Below are 18,765 nucleotides of genomic sequence, written 5' to 3' on the forward strand. Positions count from 1 at the left end.
ACAAGAGATTAAACTTATGCATTCTACAACTATACGTAACATTACTAAAACAAAATGCTGGTTTCATGATTTTTATACCTCTTATATATATATATATATATATATATATATATATATATATATTCTCCTCCTCACTGACTATATGCACCACATCTTAGCCAAACCAATTGACCCCACCACAGAAAACACAGTAGGTTTTATTTTAAATAACATGTTAATGGAGGCATAAATTATTTATCATTTGATTCATTATTCAAGTGGGTATGAGAATCCCAACAGAATCAGGAAGGATGTAACTTCCTCTGTGGCTTATACCCTCAAAGAAAACATTATAAAAACTATGAGAAAAAACTATAGTAAAATGAAAAGTAGATTGATAGGTTTAAATATTAATTCATCTCCAACCTCTTGCAGGCCATTCATTTAAAAAACCTTCAGAAAAATGACCCCTCCATGTGCACTAGCAATATATTAAAGGCTGGTGAGCACAGAGAAGCACACAGAGTAATTGTCTAGTACCAGAGTTTCACCAAGAAACTTCCTTTGGTTGACTCTATTTTCCATCACATTCTTCTAGATCCTATGATTCTTTCTATATTAGAAGAATAATAATCATATTTTAATTGTATAAGAAAATAAATTTAGCCAAAGCGTACGCGGTTCGATACTATATATTTATAATACAAATGGAACTGGTCTTGGGTCTCGAGCAGGCTCATTGCAGGCATGCACGCACGAATTGCTCAGAGCATAAAATAGCTGTGTCTGATATGAAAGTGGTACACCCCATGTCTGGATTCTCAAGCTGGGAGCTGCTAGATTGAAGCTGCCCACTACAATTAAAATGTTCAGTTGTGGCCAGTTATTTTTTATGAAAATGATTTTTTTCTATCAAAATAAGTGTTTTGATTGTAAATAGATTTTCTAATCGAAGTCACAAATGCTCATTTTTCTTGTAGTAATAATTAATTACCAATACTACTATTTAAAACAAATTGTAAAATTCCTATTTTTCATCCCAATCAATTATCAAATATAAAACTAATATTGATGAATTAATTAATTGTTGATTTAGATTGTCAGATCAGTTCCAAATTAAATCTGGTGCTAACATGAGCACTATTTGCCAATTTTGCCAGAGAGTGATTTCTGTGGTTAAATTGCAAGAGAAGGCATTCTTGATAGAACCTGATATCAATATATCATCTACCATCTTTGTTAACTTAAAGACGAGGGAACTCAACTGCAAAAAGAAAGAGACCTCGAAAAACAAAAGAAAACAAAAAAAGGAAGGGAAAGAGCATCTTTGCATGCAAAGTTTGCTCCACTGAAAGATTACAAATTACAGCATTATTAATTCTTTTTTAATCTAAAAAGAACCATTTCAACCTTCTGAATCTGTCAGGTTCCAGAATCTGTCATGATCGATAGTGAAAGTCTTTGAATTAGCACATGGCAAGCCAGTACTGGAACATTGGCCATGCATGCAATAATATCATTTCATCCTATGTACCTTCTCGATCGAGTGAATTAATGATCATGTATGTATGTAATCTTACTAGATTTTATCTAATCCAAAGTACTATTCTCTTTTGGATATATACATGATGAGTAGTTCATATATATGCAAGGTTTTCAGGTCGGCATGATGATCAGAAACTATTATATATATATATATATAATATATGATATGAAAGAAGCTGAAAATGACTGATGACCATTAATTAGATTAAAATCCAACAATATTTAGATAATTTGGATTGCAAGCAGTTAGGTGACCAATCAAATGTTTAACAACCACTAATCATGTTGATGTGATTTACATTTTTGGAGAGGCAGATCAAAGGTTTATCTCAGATCTAGTACATACTCGACTTCATGATCAAGCATATATATTAAGTGGTCTTCTTCAACAGTTTCATGAAAAGACAAGTCGTAATAATACTTGAATTATGAGGATCATGATGCATGATCGATGCACAAAATTAGGAGTACCCAGAAAAATTAATGCATGCATCGATCAATCATATATCGAGGATAATTAAAAATGAATTATACTAGCTAGCTACTATATAATATGCATTATATAATGATAATAATGTGTGAGTACTACTATGTCTAAAAATATACAATTATTAATTATGTTTTGACCTAATTAATAATAATTATAAGTCATGGCTAAAACTATGTTTTTCCTTCAGGAAATAACTAATTTTATTAAAAAAGGGAAGATATAATAATTTATAATTACCAAATCATCGTAAACGAATTAAGAAGTACTACAAGAATTATATATAGCAAATTAAGCATGCATCAATAATATTAATGTGTGTATATATATAGATATAGATATATATGGGGTCCAAATTTAGTAGGAAATAATAATAATAATAATAATAATAATAATAGATTATATATTAGGGTAAATAATAATAATAATAGATTATATATTAGGGTAATTATAATAATTCATTATATTTGCAGTCGATTTATAAGATGCTGCTGGTAGAACGGTCACACCATGCCATTCCAGAAAAAGACAACTTAGTGAGCAGTAGGTGTCCAAATAGAGATCAGAAAGTGACTTCAATGGAATAAAGGCCGGAAAATTAAAGACAGATCAGTACCTTATCAACAATATATATATATATATATAGCTAGCATTATATATACATGCATAGAGTAAGCAATTAAGTGCGGCCTCTTCAACTGCATGTATGATTAGATACCGTATTTAATTAATTAATATCATTATTAAACGCATGCATGCCGGCGGCCTTCCGTCATATATATATATATATATATGCGGCTTTTGAGACACCGTCCTCGCTTTAATAAATCTTAATTCATATGTCATATATTCCATACTTTACTTAAGACTATATATACACGTTTGTCGAAAAGAAGAACAAAAAAAGATTTTTTTTTTTTTTTTAGATTTTACAAACACATTCCAACCATAAAATACTTTTTTTTTTTTAATCTCCAATACCCTTGTAGTTCATTACACGACGTAATATAAGGATGATTATTCATAGACAATTAAGTTCATGTGAGTCGTGACGTCCATATATATATAGGCTCTTTTATAAAATAGGAATTCATTGTTAATATAATTCTAGCTAGTTACTTGACCTTATTAATAATGTTAAAGAAATCATGGGTAGAATTAGATGATCAGGCGTAGATATGAAGAAATTATATTGTGTATTAATGAAGCAACGTCCTTTATCAGTAGTGCATGCCTCCAACAGACAGGGAATAGGCATACATTGTTTTTAAAAAAATGAATAAGCCATATTATTCAACTTATAATCGATGATAGTTTGGGTACTAAGGCATTCTCAAGTATTCTAATAATATCTCACTACTATTCATTATTTTATCAGTATTTTTTACTATTATATATTCACTGTTATTGAATATTCTATCAATACTTTTTCACTACTATTTAGAAAATACCTCATAATACTTCACTACCCAAACGCAGTTGGCTAATACATGAGCCATAGTATTTTATAAAGTCCCAAGGACATAGTGAACTGAATTGCTCCATCTTCAACAAAAAAAGCTTTGACATCATTGAGAATCATCCCAGCTGAGTTCCACTTTTCGTTTGAACCATTAAGATCCAACACAACTTGCTGTGCATCCCCTTCTAGCATTATATGAGTTAAACCCAACTGTTGACACATAATAACAGCTTTAAGAGCAGCTAATGCTTCAACCAAATGAGCATCTAGAAGCAAGCAGCCTTTTTGTGATCTGAGTGAAGCCACCACCTTAGCCTCCCAATCTCGAACCACTACTCCAATCCCAACTCTGCAATGTGTTTTTATCAACGGCTGCATCTGATCAATTAGCTTTGTATACATTTTGAGGTGGGGCACAACATTGAGAAGCAAATTGTCTTAATCTAGCAGGTTCAACTTCTTGTACCAGGTTTGCTGCCTTAAAATCTGAAACAACTAGGTTAGCAAGCTCGACTACTTTTCCTGGATCCCAAAACTTGTTCTCAAAAACCAGACTATTCATCCTGGGAATAGGCATATATGATACATATATATATATACACATACATATATGTGTGTGTGTGTGTGTGAGAGAGAGAGAGAGAGAGAGAGAGAGAGAGCTACCTCGTCTTAATTAGAATAGAAAAAAGAAATTATAGGTGATTGTGCTGACCATGATTTTGGTTCTATATATGATCGATAGACCTCAAAATTCTGATGATGGCTCTGCGTGATTGTCGGGCACCACCATTGTTGATCACTACTTTTGCTGCCACAAAAAATTTGGTATTTATAATGGTCGTGATTGTATTTCCTAAGCTATTATGCGCACATCGCGCACGTATGAAAAAATATCATTCATTTGATACTATATTTAAATATAAATATTAGACAATAATGATTGAAAAATTATTTATTATCTAATACTTATCATTTAATCATCTGATGATAATAAAATTGCGAGAAAAAGATGATTAAGAGGATGATGAATAGAATTTTCGGTATATCTATTAATGTAGCCCAACATGAAGACTTAAATTGATAATCCATGTGCAGCCAGTTGAAGAAGGATGTAATTTGGTTTGACTTTTTGAAAAGGGAACACGATACTAAATGCCCCGTGACCAGAAAAAGAATGGTGGCCGGTTGTCAATTGTCATATATATATAAATATATATATATATATATATATGTATATATAGGTTCCGTGATTGAAAGGGAATTGGTATTCATTTATGGTAACAAATTAAATTGCAACATTAAATCATCACATGAGTTGAATCTAATTTTCTTTTTCTTTGAACTCAAACAATGTATATGACTGACTATTTCTATACTTCTTTGCCGGCCCATCAACAACCTCCAATGTAAACCAAAAATTCTACTTAGAATTATTAAATTAAGAGAATAAAATCTTGTGATTACCAAATCTTATATGCTTTTTTTGTTTTTTTTAATATTAGAGGGGTGGGCAGTTTCGAATCCCACGTTTTTCATAATTTAGACAACCGAGTCATATGCCATAAAACTATCAGGATCTTTTATTTTGTAGAGAGAGTACTAATGCACCCAATATTGGTCCAAATTCAATCGTTTAATTTAAGGGTAGTAATATTTCTTTGTCTAGCCAATTGTCTTAAGATCATTACAAATGAATCAACCTTAACTCGATCCGAATAACTAATTAAATATGTGAGTCAAGTTCGAATGATTCACATTCGAATCAAATTATTTATATTCAAGAGAGTTTTTTCTTCATGATAATTAGATCCCACAACTATGTCATCCTCTTTGTTACTGCAAAGTAGTGGGGATCCTCATACGAGGATTAGAACCCACTTGCATGTACTTAATACTCTCATTTATTACTACGAATTAGCTAGGGTTGACACAATAATTGAGCATCAACTCCACTCATGACAACTTATAATATTGTTAGTAGATCATTAGTTACATACATGATACATACATATATATATATATATATATCAATTTTTTCATCTCCTAATTAATTATGTATACTTCATTTTTTTGTTTTGGTGAAATATTTCTGGCCGTCCATCGATCTCCAGCTAAGAGATTAATTTTCTAGTTTAATGGTATTTGGAGATCGAAGATGGAAATTATATATCATTTGGGTACAAAACAATAAAGAAAGAAGGGTGCGAATTAGGAAGGAAGCATAAAACCCAAGTCTACATGATGATTCACTCACCCAACAACAATACCTTCGTCGCATGTAGTAGTGCTAGTCAGTCATCATGCGTAGCTTAATTAATTAATTAAGTTGAAGGTCAAGCTCCAATCTTAATTATTAATGCCTTTCAAAGAATCAAATACTACTTGATTCATTTGATCAACAGTCCCCATATAAAACAATTTTATTTTATTTTATTTTAATTCAAACAATATTATGATCGAATCTTGAAATAATCGGATTTCTTAATTAAATTAATAATAAAGATGAAGGATATGATCGATCTAAAACCCCAATGCTAACTCAAAATCTTATTATATATCTTTCACAATCATAAAATTTAGATTTTTCTTCACACACACACATTAAACTCACACGACTTTCCTCATGTATGATTGAAAAAGAACATGACTTGCTTAAGATCATCAGAACCATTATATATAATCAGATCTTATAGAGATTTGATATAATAATTAAAAAAAAAAAAACCTTTCACTTCAACCATGCATTCAAATGATTAAACAATAGATCAATTAAATCTCTCTTATATCCAAACATGATACGTGTACGAATTTTAGAACATATATAATGAGGTGGGTTTTAATTAAAGTTAAGATAATTATAATCTCCGAAATAATACTCACGTTAATTTAAACCACACACACACACACACACACACACACACATATATATATATATATTTATATATACTCTAACTAATTATCATTAGGGTCAACCAAACCAACCTAATACGAAAGCTGCCAGAATAATAATAACATACAAACCACCAAAAATATATATACAAAAATCTTTTAAACTATTGCCCATGCAGCTCTCAATTGCCCATTACACTATTAAAAAATTGTAACCTGCCCACTTCATCAAAACTTTGGCATTAATACACAATAAAATATTTAAAACTTTGAAATAATAGAAAAATAATGAAATATAACATAATAAAATAAAAATTTTAATTCAAGAATTAAAGGTTGAACATGCATTATTTAAAAACAAAAAACTATAAAGTTAAGATAGAAGAACAATTTTTTTTAGATAAATAACAAAAACTTTTATTTTTTATTTATATTTTTTCAAAAATTAAATTCTTAAAAAAATAATTCCTTTTAAATTTAAATTTATTTTATCTTTTTTTGAGGATTTTTAAGCTTTTAGGCATAATTTTATCTCCCGTAGGAGAAATTGGCCTATTGCATTGCAGTCTTTTTTATAATTTGAGTAGTGATTGCAAATTGGGTGGTAACTTGATCAAGAGGGTTTGTGAAATCTTCAACTTTAGTTTGAGTAGTCTTTTTTATAGTTTGAGTAGTGATTGCAAAGAGAGTCGATGGTCGTGGAAGAAGGGAAAGTTCGTGACAAACGTGAGTGAAGATCTCTATATGAGTAACATTAAACAAACTGCCTCCTTGGTTGTTATATTGGATTCTAATTAACTAGTCAGCCCAGATTTGTATTGGTTTTGTATAATGAATGGCGATTAAAACCGAATTTTTTATTATTGTGAAAGAACCAAATGGTGGAGAAGCTGAATGTAATGCCGGAAGCTTGAACTAAGGAGGCAGTGACAGTTGTCTTCAGGGAGGTGATGGGCAAATCACCTAGATATGCCAGTGATTTGGGTGGGACGGTTGTGTCAGAAACATTAGGAACAGTGGGAAGTCCTGAAAATGTAGGTGCATTGTCACAAGATGCTCAGTATTATAAGAACCAACTTGAAGCATTAAAAGCAAATGTGCAAGAAATTCTGATAAAACAAGCCGAGTTCGGTAAATTCATGACGTTTTCAATGTCACAGCAGCAATTGGAAGGAGAGTCTCCAAGGGAGACTCAGTTTGCTGACTAATTTTGGTTATGTTCCAATTTTTAGGTTTTTTGAATTTTGGAAGACAACAGATGGCAATATTTTGGTGGTCAGGTAGATATATTATGTGAGTGCCTTTATTTTGGTCATGGATGGTTTTGTCTCAAGATTTTGAAAGATGATTGGTGGATTTTCAGAATTTTGTGATTCAGAATGTGAAGACAAACAAGTGTGGTTGCAATAGGCAGTTTTTGAATATCATGGTACTAGCGATGGAGCACAGCTAAGTTGAAAGCATTTGGCACACTGCTTGGGCAGCTACATGCCTTTTGAAAGTTGTGGGGTCATTCAAGATAAACAGGTACTCATTCAGATCTAGTGGTTTGTTGGAAATATAATATTTTGGGTTGGTTGGAATTAAAAATAATATATATGTAGTGCTAGCTGTTTATTATTGAATACTACTTTGAGTACACTATTTCTAGATATATGTACTGTCGACTATTTATTATAACATAAGTTGAAGATTTAGAATAGCTTAGTCATTTGCTCTTGTGACGTTACAAACGTTACCTTCGATCCCTTTAATTGCTTCTTTAACATGAGCCTTTTCCATCATAGCTAAGCAAATTTCATGCATGCATCTACTTTAGCATGTAATGTAATCAAGCTTGAAGTCGTAACTCATATGTTTTCTTTCATCTAGAAAAAACATGTGTGAACCAAAAGCAAAAGGGGGATAAAGAGTCCCTTTGTCTCAATCCTCTAGATGGTATGATAGGGCCCTTAGGAATTCCATTGATCAACACTGAATATGAAACTGTGGAGATGCATTTCATAATCAAGTTCACAAACTGTCTCTCAAATCCCAGCTTCATCATAGTAGCTTCTAAGAAATCTCATTCAACACGGTTATATGTTTTACTCATATCTAATTTAAGAGACATGTAGCCTTTTTTTCTTACTCTTTTATGTTTCAAAAATGAATCAATTCATAAGCAATAAGCACATTGTCTATAATCAGACGACCAGGAATAAAAGCACTCTGTGATTCTGATATAATGCTAGGGAGGACATGCTTCAGTCTATTAGCAATGACTTTAGACAACAATTTATACACTACATTGCAGAGGCTAATGGGTCAAAACTCAGCCACTTTTGTAGGGTATTTTTTCTTAGGGATCAGTGTTATAGGAGTGTGATTCAAGTAAGAAGAGAACTCACCTGTATTTAGGGCCTTCAAGACAATTGTAGTGACTGCTCCACCAACCTCAAGCCAAACTTTTGATAAAATAGTGGTGCCATGCCATCTGGGCCTGGAGCTTTCAAGGGGTACATTTGTTTCAATGCTTGTATCACTTCATGCTCGAAAAAACTTGCAGCTAGCCCCTCATTCATCTGACTTGTAACTTTTCCAGTCATATTGCCCAAGAACTCCATAAACCCTCTCTGATCAGTAGTTGTAAAAAGCTTTGTAAAAAATTCCTGAATAACTTGATCCCTATCATCACCACTCTTCCACATTCCATTATCATCTTGAATTTTAAGAATAAGATTCTTTTTTTTTTTCCTATTAGTAGCTTTAACATGGAAAAACTTGGAGTTTTGACCACCTTCTCTTAACCACAAGGCTTTGGATCTCTGATGCCACATCATCTCATCCCTTTCCGACCATAAATGGACCTCCTTTCTAGCAGCAACAAGTGTCTCCTTGTCAATGCTCCTGGGATCACATCCTTCTAGGTCTTGTAGTCTATTTTGGGCCTTCCTCAAGTTTTACTTGACTTTACCAAAATAGGACTGATTCCACCTCTGTAGTCTATATCCACACTCTGAAATTTTCTTCATAACTGAAATCATATCATTTCTGTCACCAACTTCCTTCCAAGTATCTTTCACAATATTCTCACAGCCTTTCTCTCTTATCCACATTGACTCAAATCTAAACAACTTAGGCCTCTTCTGTTTAAAAATCTCCCCATCAATCTCAATCCATATTGGCAAATGGTCAGAATAGGCAGTAGATCCATGAAACACTAGCATTTGGGAAATCAGCACACCACAGGACATTAGCAAGACACCTATCTAGTCTCTCACTAATGTTCTATTTTCCTTCTCTCTGATTGCACCAAGTATACATAGGTCTACTAAAGCCCAAATCTCTCAGAGAGCAATCATTTAACTCATCTATGAAATCAGTGATTTGTTTCTCAGGTCTCATCCTCCTGCCCCACTTCTCAGCCTGACTCAGAATCTCATTAAAGTCACTCAGCAGCAGCCATGCCCCTCCCCTACTACTGTGTACTTTGCAAATAATATCCCATATTCTATAACGCAAATGGGCCTCAAGATGACCATAAACCCCGGTAAGGTAAAAAAAATTTTTTATGAACCCCAACATTTTTAATCAGAGCATTGATGTGATTTGCAAAGAGACTTTGAATCCTTGCTCCAAAACAAAGTAATAGCGCCACTTTTCCACACACAATCAACAACTAGGCAATTAGAAAAACCAAACTTGTACTTACAAATTTCCACTGCTCGAGTTCTTAATCTTGTTTCTTGCAGGAACAGAACATTGCGACCTTCCTTCACAATTACATCATGAAGTGTTCGAATGCCTAGTGCCCCAACCCCACGGACATTCCAGCTGACGAGTTTAATTTTTCCCAGTGGGGCTGAACAACAGCCGCCACCGATCTATCATTGTTGGTTGGAACTTTTGAGCCTTCGCCTTCACTTTCTGAAGCACTTCTCTTAGCACGTCTACCCTCATCCTTTTCTTCTCTATTTACTCCTTATCATTTTTTGTTTTTGCTTTTATCCGTAAAAGAGATCCCTGTATCAGCCTTGGTTGCGAGGAAGGACATGCGTTTCCATGTTCTGCTTGTAAAACCATCAGGCCTTAATTTTGTTACTAGGCCCACCTCGGAGGCATGTGTCTGTTTCTGGTTGAAGAAAACTTTATCTGACAAATGTTAAGAAGTTTTGCAGATGGACTTTGCCTCCTGTTGGTTTCTTGAAATTAAATGTAGATGGAGCGATGTTCTGAGACCAAGATAAAGTAGGGATTGGTTCTATACTACGAGATGAGAATGAGAACGTTATTATGGCAGTTAGTAAGGATGAGCTTGAAGTTTCTGCACCTAAAGACATTGAATTACTTGCTGTGTTTCGGGGCCTACAGTTATGTATCCCTATGGGTATTACAAAGGTGGTGATTGATTGTTTGTTGATGGTGAGGGAACTTCAAGCTTCAGCAGAGTCTTCCCCAAGCTGGGTGCTTTACTGCAACAAACCAAGAAGTTGATGTCTTTTTTTTATGACATTCAGCTTCAACATGTAAGTAGGGTTGGTAATGAAGCTGCTCATGGCTTAGCCTGGCATGCTTGGGTTGTTGAGTCTACTGAGATGTGGTACACTTGTTTTCTACATTTTATTTCTCAAGCCATTTGGCTTGATAACTGTCTGTAAAACTCTGTGTTATTAATGTGATTCTTCTTATATATAAAAAGAAAAAAGAAAAAAAAAACCTTGTAATAATGGATCAAGTTCGAGGCTCTATACGAAACCAATACCATTTGATGTTTGAATTGATCCCTTGCATCATGTGTATCCTATAATACATATATAGTTTCTTTTTTCACAAAAAGGAAAAAAAGTACTCAATTTATTATTATTATTATTATTATTATTATTATTATTATTATTATTATTATTATTATATATAACATATATAGGGTTAGAGCCTTAATTTAAAATTAGTAACATTCTTCAGCTTTTCCTATTAGCTTCATGTAGCATTAAATTTGGCATGCAGCATGTAACATCTATGGCCAAGTTTATTATGTTTTTAATGTTACGATCAGCCCTGAAAGTCATGCCATTTTAGATCTCCATTTTGTAACACAAACCAAAGAACAATGTATGCCCTATAGGTCACATATAGGGGCACCAAAGTGATTAAATTCTTTTGTCGTATGTTTTTTTACCTTTTTTATTTTTATTTTTCTCTTTGACTTCATAGTGCACACATACATTTGTGATTACTAGTCTTTTAATGTCCTTTTAATATTTCTCAATTTATTTAATTGTAAGAAAAATCATGTATTTAGAAAAATGTTATTCTACCAATCACAAACTGTGGATGATCGAGAAGACATTGGAGCCAAGGTTCTTGGGCAAAATCTGACTATGCTTCCATCAAGAACATTGTAAGAAGTTCTTGTAGTTTGCCACATATATAGTGTGCAAAGCACATATTGAAGTTGTCTACCAAATATATAGTAATGTGTAAGAACATTGTAAGAAGTTGCTTGACTTATATTGTTTAGGCACATTATATGCTATATATGTCTGTACTTTAGTTAATTCATCATGAGCACTAAGGGAAACAAGCACTCACTATGACATTAGTGGCTTTTTGCTGTGGTTTATTTTTCCACAGACCATAATTTGCCGTAATAAGAGACATTTTCCAATGATATACGTACGCAGTAAACCATGCCGTGTTAAATACAAGTCTGGTGTGTTATGAACAGTTACAGCAGGTAGTTGCGTCGACAGTTAACATATACGCTGCAAGTTTGGGCCAACATAAAAAGTAAGACCAAGTAATCTATACCTCAGCGAAACTAGAAATGGACGTAAAAATGTATACTTTCTTGTTGCTACAAAATCACTAGTTTCTCACGACAGGAAGTTGCGCAGGTACGAGAGTCCACCAGATTTTCAATGCAAAAAGTATGTTTTGCATCACCAATTCCCTAGAACCATTTGAACGCTAAAGCAGAATTTTTTTTTTCATTCAAGAATTTCATTTGAAGATAGATATGTAGCCCCAGATTTGCCATTCAAGAATTTCGTATGAGAGTCCATCAAGAATTTGTTTGCCATTCAAGAATTTTGTTTCTCAACTTTTAACCTTCCTTTACCTCATATTTGAACATCCTATCATCCTAAAAGCTCCAATTTTAACCTTCGTACCTCTAGGTGAAGATCTCCACCAAACTGTCATCCCAAAAGCCCCAATTTGTTCTTGAGGCTATCGGCCCTCTTATCCCCTTCATGAAAATTGTCCAAAGCGTTAGGCCGTTGAGAGGTAAACAATTGTCCCACGTCGGACCAAGATGATCAGGTCGATCGTATTTATCCCATTATCCCAGCCATTGACTTCCAACAATATTCATTGGTAATCACGACGCACTTTCAGCAACTTTCGTCGGTCGCACAAAGCAACTTCCGTCGTAAATGCGCATTAGGTAATAAGTTCCCCCCCCCCCCCCCCCCCCCCCCCCCCCCCCCCCCCCCCCCCCCCCCCCCCCTAGATTCCCTTATATTGATGAAGCTATTAGACATTCAATAATTTTTTCAAACAGATTCCTACTCATTTAAGAATGAACATGCTATAAACAGATTCTCAAGAATTCACTAATGACAATCAAATCTGATTATATGATTCTTGTGGCTTGCTGCCATTTTTTTTTTATAAGTCTTGCTGCCAATTTATTGGAGTTGTTTAATTTTCTATGTAATTTATTGAAATTTGAGCTAGAACAGAGCATTTAGACACCAAGATGGCATCAACGGTTTGCTCTTAGTTCATCAAAATGCTTTAAGACAAGGAAATGACGAGATCAATTTGTGTGACATAGGTAAGAGTAGACAAAACTTGTCAATGTCTGTTTGTGGTGGGCTTAGGGTTTAAAAATTAGTTTTTTTAAGGATGCTAGAATTATGGACAGAAATATTACAATGTTTGTGGCTTGATTTAAGGGGTGAAAAAGGGATGAAAGATATAGGATGATGAGTTTGCTACAACTATGGAGTAGCAGCAAAAGTATATACTCATGTATGGCTTGTTTTGATGTTTTGATAGCTAAGGAGAAAGGCTAATGGCAGGAAAATATATGGGATTCTACTGTTTTGATAGCTAAGGAGAAAGGCTTGACTTGAGGTTGTAAAAAAAGAAGATAAAAATTTAGACCTATGAACAAAATCCATGAACAATACCAGAATGCAAATGGGCATGGTGATAGATGAGAGAGAAGAGAGAAAGTAAGAACAGAGATATCAAAGTGAGTGGGAGTTGTTAAAGTGAGTGGGGGTCTTAATTTACTTTAGACTTCATGCTGGAACTAAAGTGAGTGGGAGTTATTAAGATTAAGAATTATATAGCTCCACATGAACTTTTAAGCATAAATGTATGCTGGCCTGAATAATCTGGTAAGAATCTTCTTATGTGTGTGGATCCAAAATCGACGAATAGAAGAGCTTCATGGACATCACCCTTGGACACTTGACAACACATTGCGCTTGTGTCCACAAATTTATTTTTCACCCTACTGTTAAGTCTTAGGAACATTCGGATATAGGGACACAATATAGTGCAAATAGCTTGAGAATTTGAGACGTCCAGATTTGACTCTAGGTCTATTATGGTAAATTCATAATTGCTTTTCTAGTGTGGGCTTTCTAATTCTTTATTTGCACATTTAAGGATTTTGTGGCATTGTTAATGAAGTTTAGTGGTTGTATGAACTTTAACAAGAGGCCCACTTAATAACAGTTATTTGTTATTGTGTTCTTTGTTCTTGAGAAAAAAGGCTCTTTCATGAATCTATCTCATACTAACTTGTAGATCTTATTCTACAGTTTGCTATATAACCATTCATGTGGCGCCCCCAATCCCCCTTATATAAATACACAGGGATCGAGACGCCAGGATGGTGACAACACGGTCACACATCCCAACGAAGTGCCAGTGTGTGTACATGCAACAGTGTACAAATATAATAACGCAGCGGATAGTCAACTAAGTACCAGAATTTAAATACAAATATTTAAAACAATTTATCTAAAAAAAATAAATATACAGTCATCCCAAATATAATACAAAAGGTGAATACATAAACTGATAAAAACACATAACTCACTAAACAGGAGCAATCCCAGATCACTCCTCCAACGGAGCCAAGCTAAGGCTCGTCATCACCATCTGTATCAAAATCTGCGATACCATAAAATGGTACCACAGGTAAGTATAAACCAAACAACTCTCGGATAAAAATACATTAATGCAACCAACAATATAGCAAAATACAGTTAGCCATAAAATACCATTTTTTCCCAGAAAAATGATTATTCCAACACACGCCAAAAATCCCATTTTGGCCCAAAATGTCCGTAACACATTTTCCCATAAAATGATTCACACAAACAATCCATTTATCGGACACTGTAGGCGGGAATCGCAGGCGGGACTCTACCACCGTCCCTGCTTACCACCATCCCTACCGCGTGCACCGTAGGCGGGAATCACAGGCGGGACACAACCACCATCCCTGCTTACCACCATCCTTAACGCGTGCACCGTAGGCGGGAATCACAGGCGGGACTCTACCACCATCCCTGCTTACCACCATCCCTACAGTTCCTTTACACACAATAAATACTTAACAGAGCACTGTAGGCGGGAATCACAGGCGGGACACAACCACCATCCCTGCTTACCACCATCCCTACAGTCTCTTTCCTTTTACTCACATGAAAATCCAAATCTAATAAATACATGAACATGTATGCAATCATGCGAAAACCCAGTTTTCTTTATAAACATGATCATGCATGCAATATGCGATGTACGTGAACAAGTCATAACCAACAACCAACAACCACAATGCAAACAAACACAACTCCGTCCACAATCCATCCGACCCCCGAAACTCCTCGGACTCAGTCCGGCAAAACAACCCAATTCACAGATAATATGCGTTAGTGCAAAAATATATTTAAATCACGAAAGTTCTTTAAGGAAAATACTTACAGTGCAATATAATAATTTCCGGAGGATCTCGAAGTTGCAAGTGGTGATTTCTGAGCAACACCACAGTGTAAAATACACTGTGGCCGTGGGTCACAATTACCAACTTTTCAACGAGGACAAACGAAGACCCAAGATTGATAGGGTAGGGCCTAGGGAGGTCGGTGAAGCCAATGGTGGCGGTGGTTTGCCGTGGGTGAAGGCGGAATGGGCGGTAGAAGACCAAAATGCCCAAATCGGAAATGTAGTTGGTGGAGCTTCACCGGTGACGGATCGGAGGTGGGGTTGGGTCCAATGGGTTGCCAAGAGGTCGGGGATGAAGTGGTAGGAAGATGGTGGCCAATGGTGGTGCGACGGCGGCGCTACGGCGGAAGGAGTGCCGCGGCTTCGAAGAGCTACTGGTGGTTAACGGCGGCACGGATGGAGGTGAGATTGGTGGGGTGAGGTCGCCGGCGGCTGGGGAAGCTAATGGGCTGGGCGGTGAGGGCCACCGCCGGCTCACGGCGGCGCTGGCGTAAAGGTGGCCCGCGGCTTCGTGGGGGGCGTGTGGGCTACCGGCGGCGAGGTAGGGGCTGAGGTTTGGGAGGTGAGGTCGCCGGAGGGAGGGGGAGCTGGTCGGCTGGGCGGTGTCGCGCACGGCGGCGCGACGGCGGCACTGGGAGGAGACGAAGGAAACGGGCGGAGGAGAGGAGAGAGAGAGGTCGCGCGGGAGAGGAGAGGAAATGGGGAAAAAAAGAAAAGAAAGAAAAGAAAAAGGAAGGAAAGAAAAAATGGAGGAAAAGAAATGAGGTCCAATCCTCATAACTTGGGTCACAAAAAAGATCCAACGGAGACGATTTTAAAACCACAAGTTAAATAAAATAATTTAAACGTAATGGTAAAGTCAAATTGAAATAATTAAATCCCACAGTAATTAATTTAAATATTAAAAGCAATTTAAATGCATAACAATAAATAAATATTTAGAAAGCACATAAAATTAATTTTCACCAAATTAAAATCATAGAAATAAACTTACTAAAAATCCAACCAATTTTAAAATAAGAGGATAAATTTTTGAACAATCAAAAATAATCCTTCAGTAAAAATACACTGAAATACGGGGTGTTACATCCTCCCCCCTTAAAATAAAATTTCGTCCTCGAAATTTGTAGGGCCAACCATCACTCTAAAGCAGGATACCAAGTACAACCAGAACACTCTTAAGAAAATCACACAACCTCCAACACCCAACGGGCATGGATACAGCTTGCATAACTTTCCAAAACCCAAGAATAAACCACACATGGCATCCATTACGAAAGGTAAGATTAGACCCATACCTGCCGTAACTCCAGCGTCCTGAGTCCCTGGAATCTCGTCGCCAGCACTACCAGGAGTCACTGCATACACCCGAGCCTGAACTAGTTGCCTCTGATTAGTCCTACCACCGCGATGACCACCCTGATTCCCTTGGGTCCAATTAGGGCACTCACGAGCAAAGTGTCCTGTCTGACCACACTCAAAGCACTGGTTCCAACCCTGACGACACTCGCCCTCGTGGGCTCTATTACATCTACCACAAACTGGAGCTCGGCCCCCAATACGTATACCGGAAGCTGCCTGCGCTCTGGCCCCGATCCTTTGCACAAACTTCTGTGGCGACCCGGAGCTGCTCCCTTCACCATCAACGTTCAGTCGCTTCTTACCCGGAGGGGAACCTACCACAGCACCTCGCTCTCGCTCAGCAATTGAGGCCACATTGACCAACCTCTGAAAGTTCTGGATTTCCAAGCATGCGACCTGCCTGCGGATTTGAGGGCGCAACCCTTCTTGGAAACGTTCAGCCCGCATCTCTTCCGTAGCAATGAGGTGAGGAGCAAACCGTCCAAGCTCCATAAATTTCCTTGCATACTGCTCGACAGTCATGTCTCCTTGAACCAAATTATTGAAATCCCGAGCCAATTGCCGTCTCACCGAAACAGGAAAGAATCGATCATCAAATTCTTTCTTAAAACGCTGCCAAGACACAGCAGCCAAGGATCCCAACTCCATCTCTAAAAGTGACCGCTTGGTCTCCCACCAATTCGCCGCTTCACCTTGCAGCATATAACTCCCATATAATACCCTCTGGGCCTCAGTGCATCCACAGACTTCAAACGTTCTTTCCAGATCTTGAATCCACCTTCTAGCCCGTAATGGATCCTCTTCACCAGAAAAAGCAGGGGTCCTATGCGCTAAGAAGCGCTCATAGGTGCACCCGGCCTGCATCGCCCTGAACTGCTCTCCTTGCTGTGGACGAAAATTCTGCTGAAGAAACTCCGTCATCCTATTCAACGCCCTCGCCATGGCATAATTTCCATCACCCCTCGGTAATTCACCCTCGGGCTCATTAGCTTGCCTTCTTGGTCGTACCATTTTCCTGCCATAGCGTAACCCTTAACCCCACTATCAGCTTAAAACAAACTAAAAATATAATTATAGTAAAATAAATTAAAATACAACCATATCACATAAAATAAAATAAAATAAAACCAACAAAATAAAATATCATAAGACAAAAGGAATAAAACAAATGAAATAGTACACAAGAAAATAATAGAAACAAGTAAAATTGCCTGCCATATAATAAAATAACTAAATAAACTAAAATAACAAAAATAAGATAAATAACAAACAATTAACGTACAATTAAAATAAATAAATTAAATTAAAAATAATGTACTCCCAACAAAATAATTTCAAATCAAAATTTTAAAATTTTCTGGTACTACACCTATGGGACATGTGGTTTTACCCAGAGCCGAACTGCTCTGATACCACCTGTGGCGCCCCCAATCCCCCTTATATAAATACACAGGGATCGAGACGCCAGGATGGTGACAACACGGTCACACATCCCAACGAAGTGCCAGTGTGTGTACATGCAACAGTGTACAAATATAATAACGCAGCGGATAGTCAACTAAGTACCAGAATTTAAATACAAATATTTAAAACAATTTATCTAAAAAAAATAAATATACAGTCATCCCAAATATAATACAAAAGGGTGAATACATAAACTGATAAAAACACATAACTCACTAAACAGGAGCAATCCCAGATCACTCCTCCAACGGAGCCAAGCTAAGGCTCGTCATCACCATCTGCATCAAAATCTGCGATACCATAAAATGGTACCACAGGTAAGTATAAACCAAACAACTCTCGGGATAAAAATACATTAATGCAACCAACAATATAGCAAAATACAGTTAGCCATAAAATACCATTTTTTCCCAGAAAAATGATTATTCCAACACACGCCAAAAATCCCATTTTGGCCCAAAATGTCCGTAACACATTTTCCCATAAAATGATTCACACAAACAATCCATTTATCGGACACTGTAGGCGGGAATCGCAGGCGGGACTCTACCACCGTCCCTGCTTA

Source organism: Juglans microcarpa x Juglans regia, chromosome 2D (assembly GCF_004785595.1).
Source record: "Juglans microcarpa x Juglans regia isolate MS1-56 chromosome 2D, Jm3101_v1.0, whole genome shotgun sequence".
Taxonomy (NCBI): domain Eukaryota; kingdom Viridiplantae; phylum Streptophyta; class Magnoliopsida; order Fagales; family Juglandaceae; genus Juglans; species Juglans microcarpa x Juglans regia.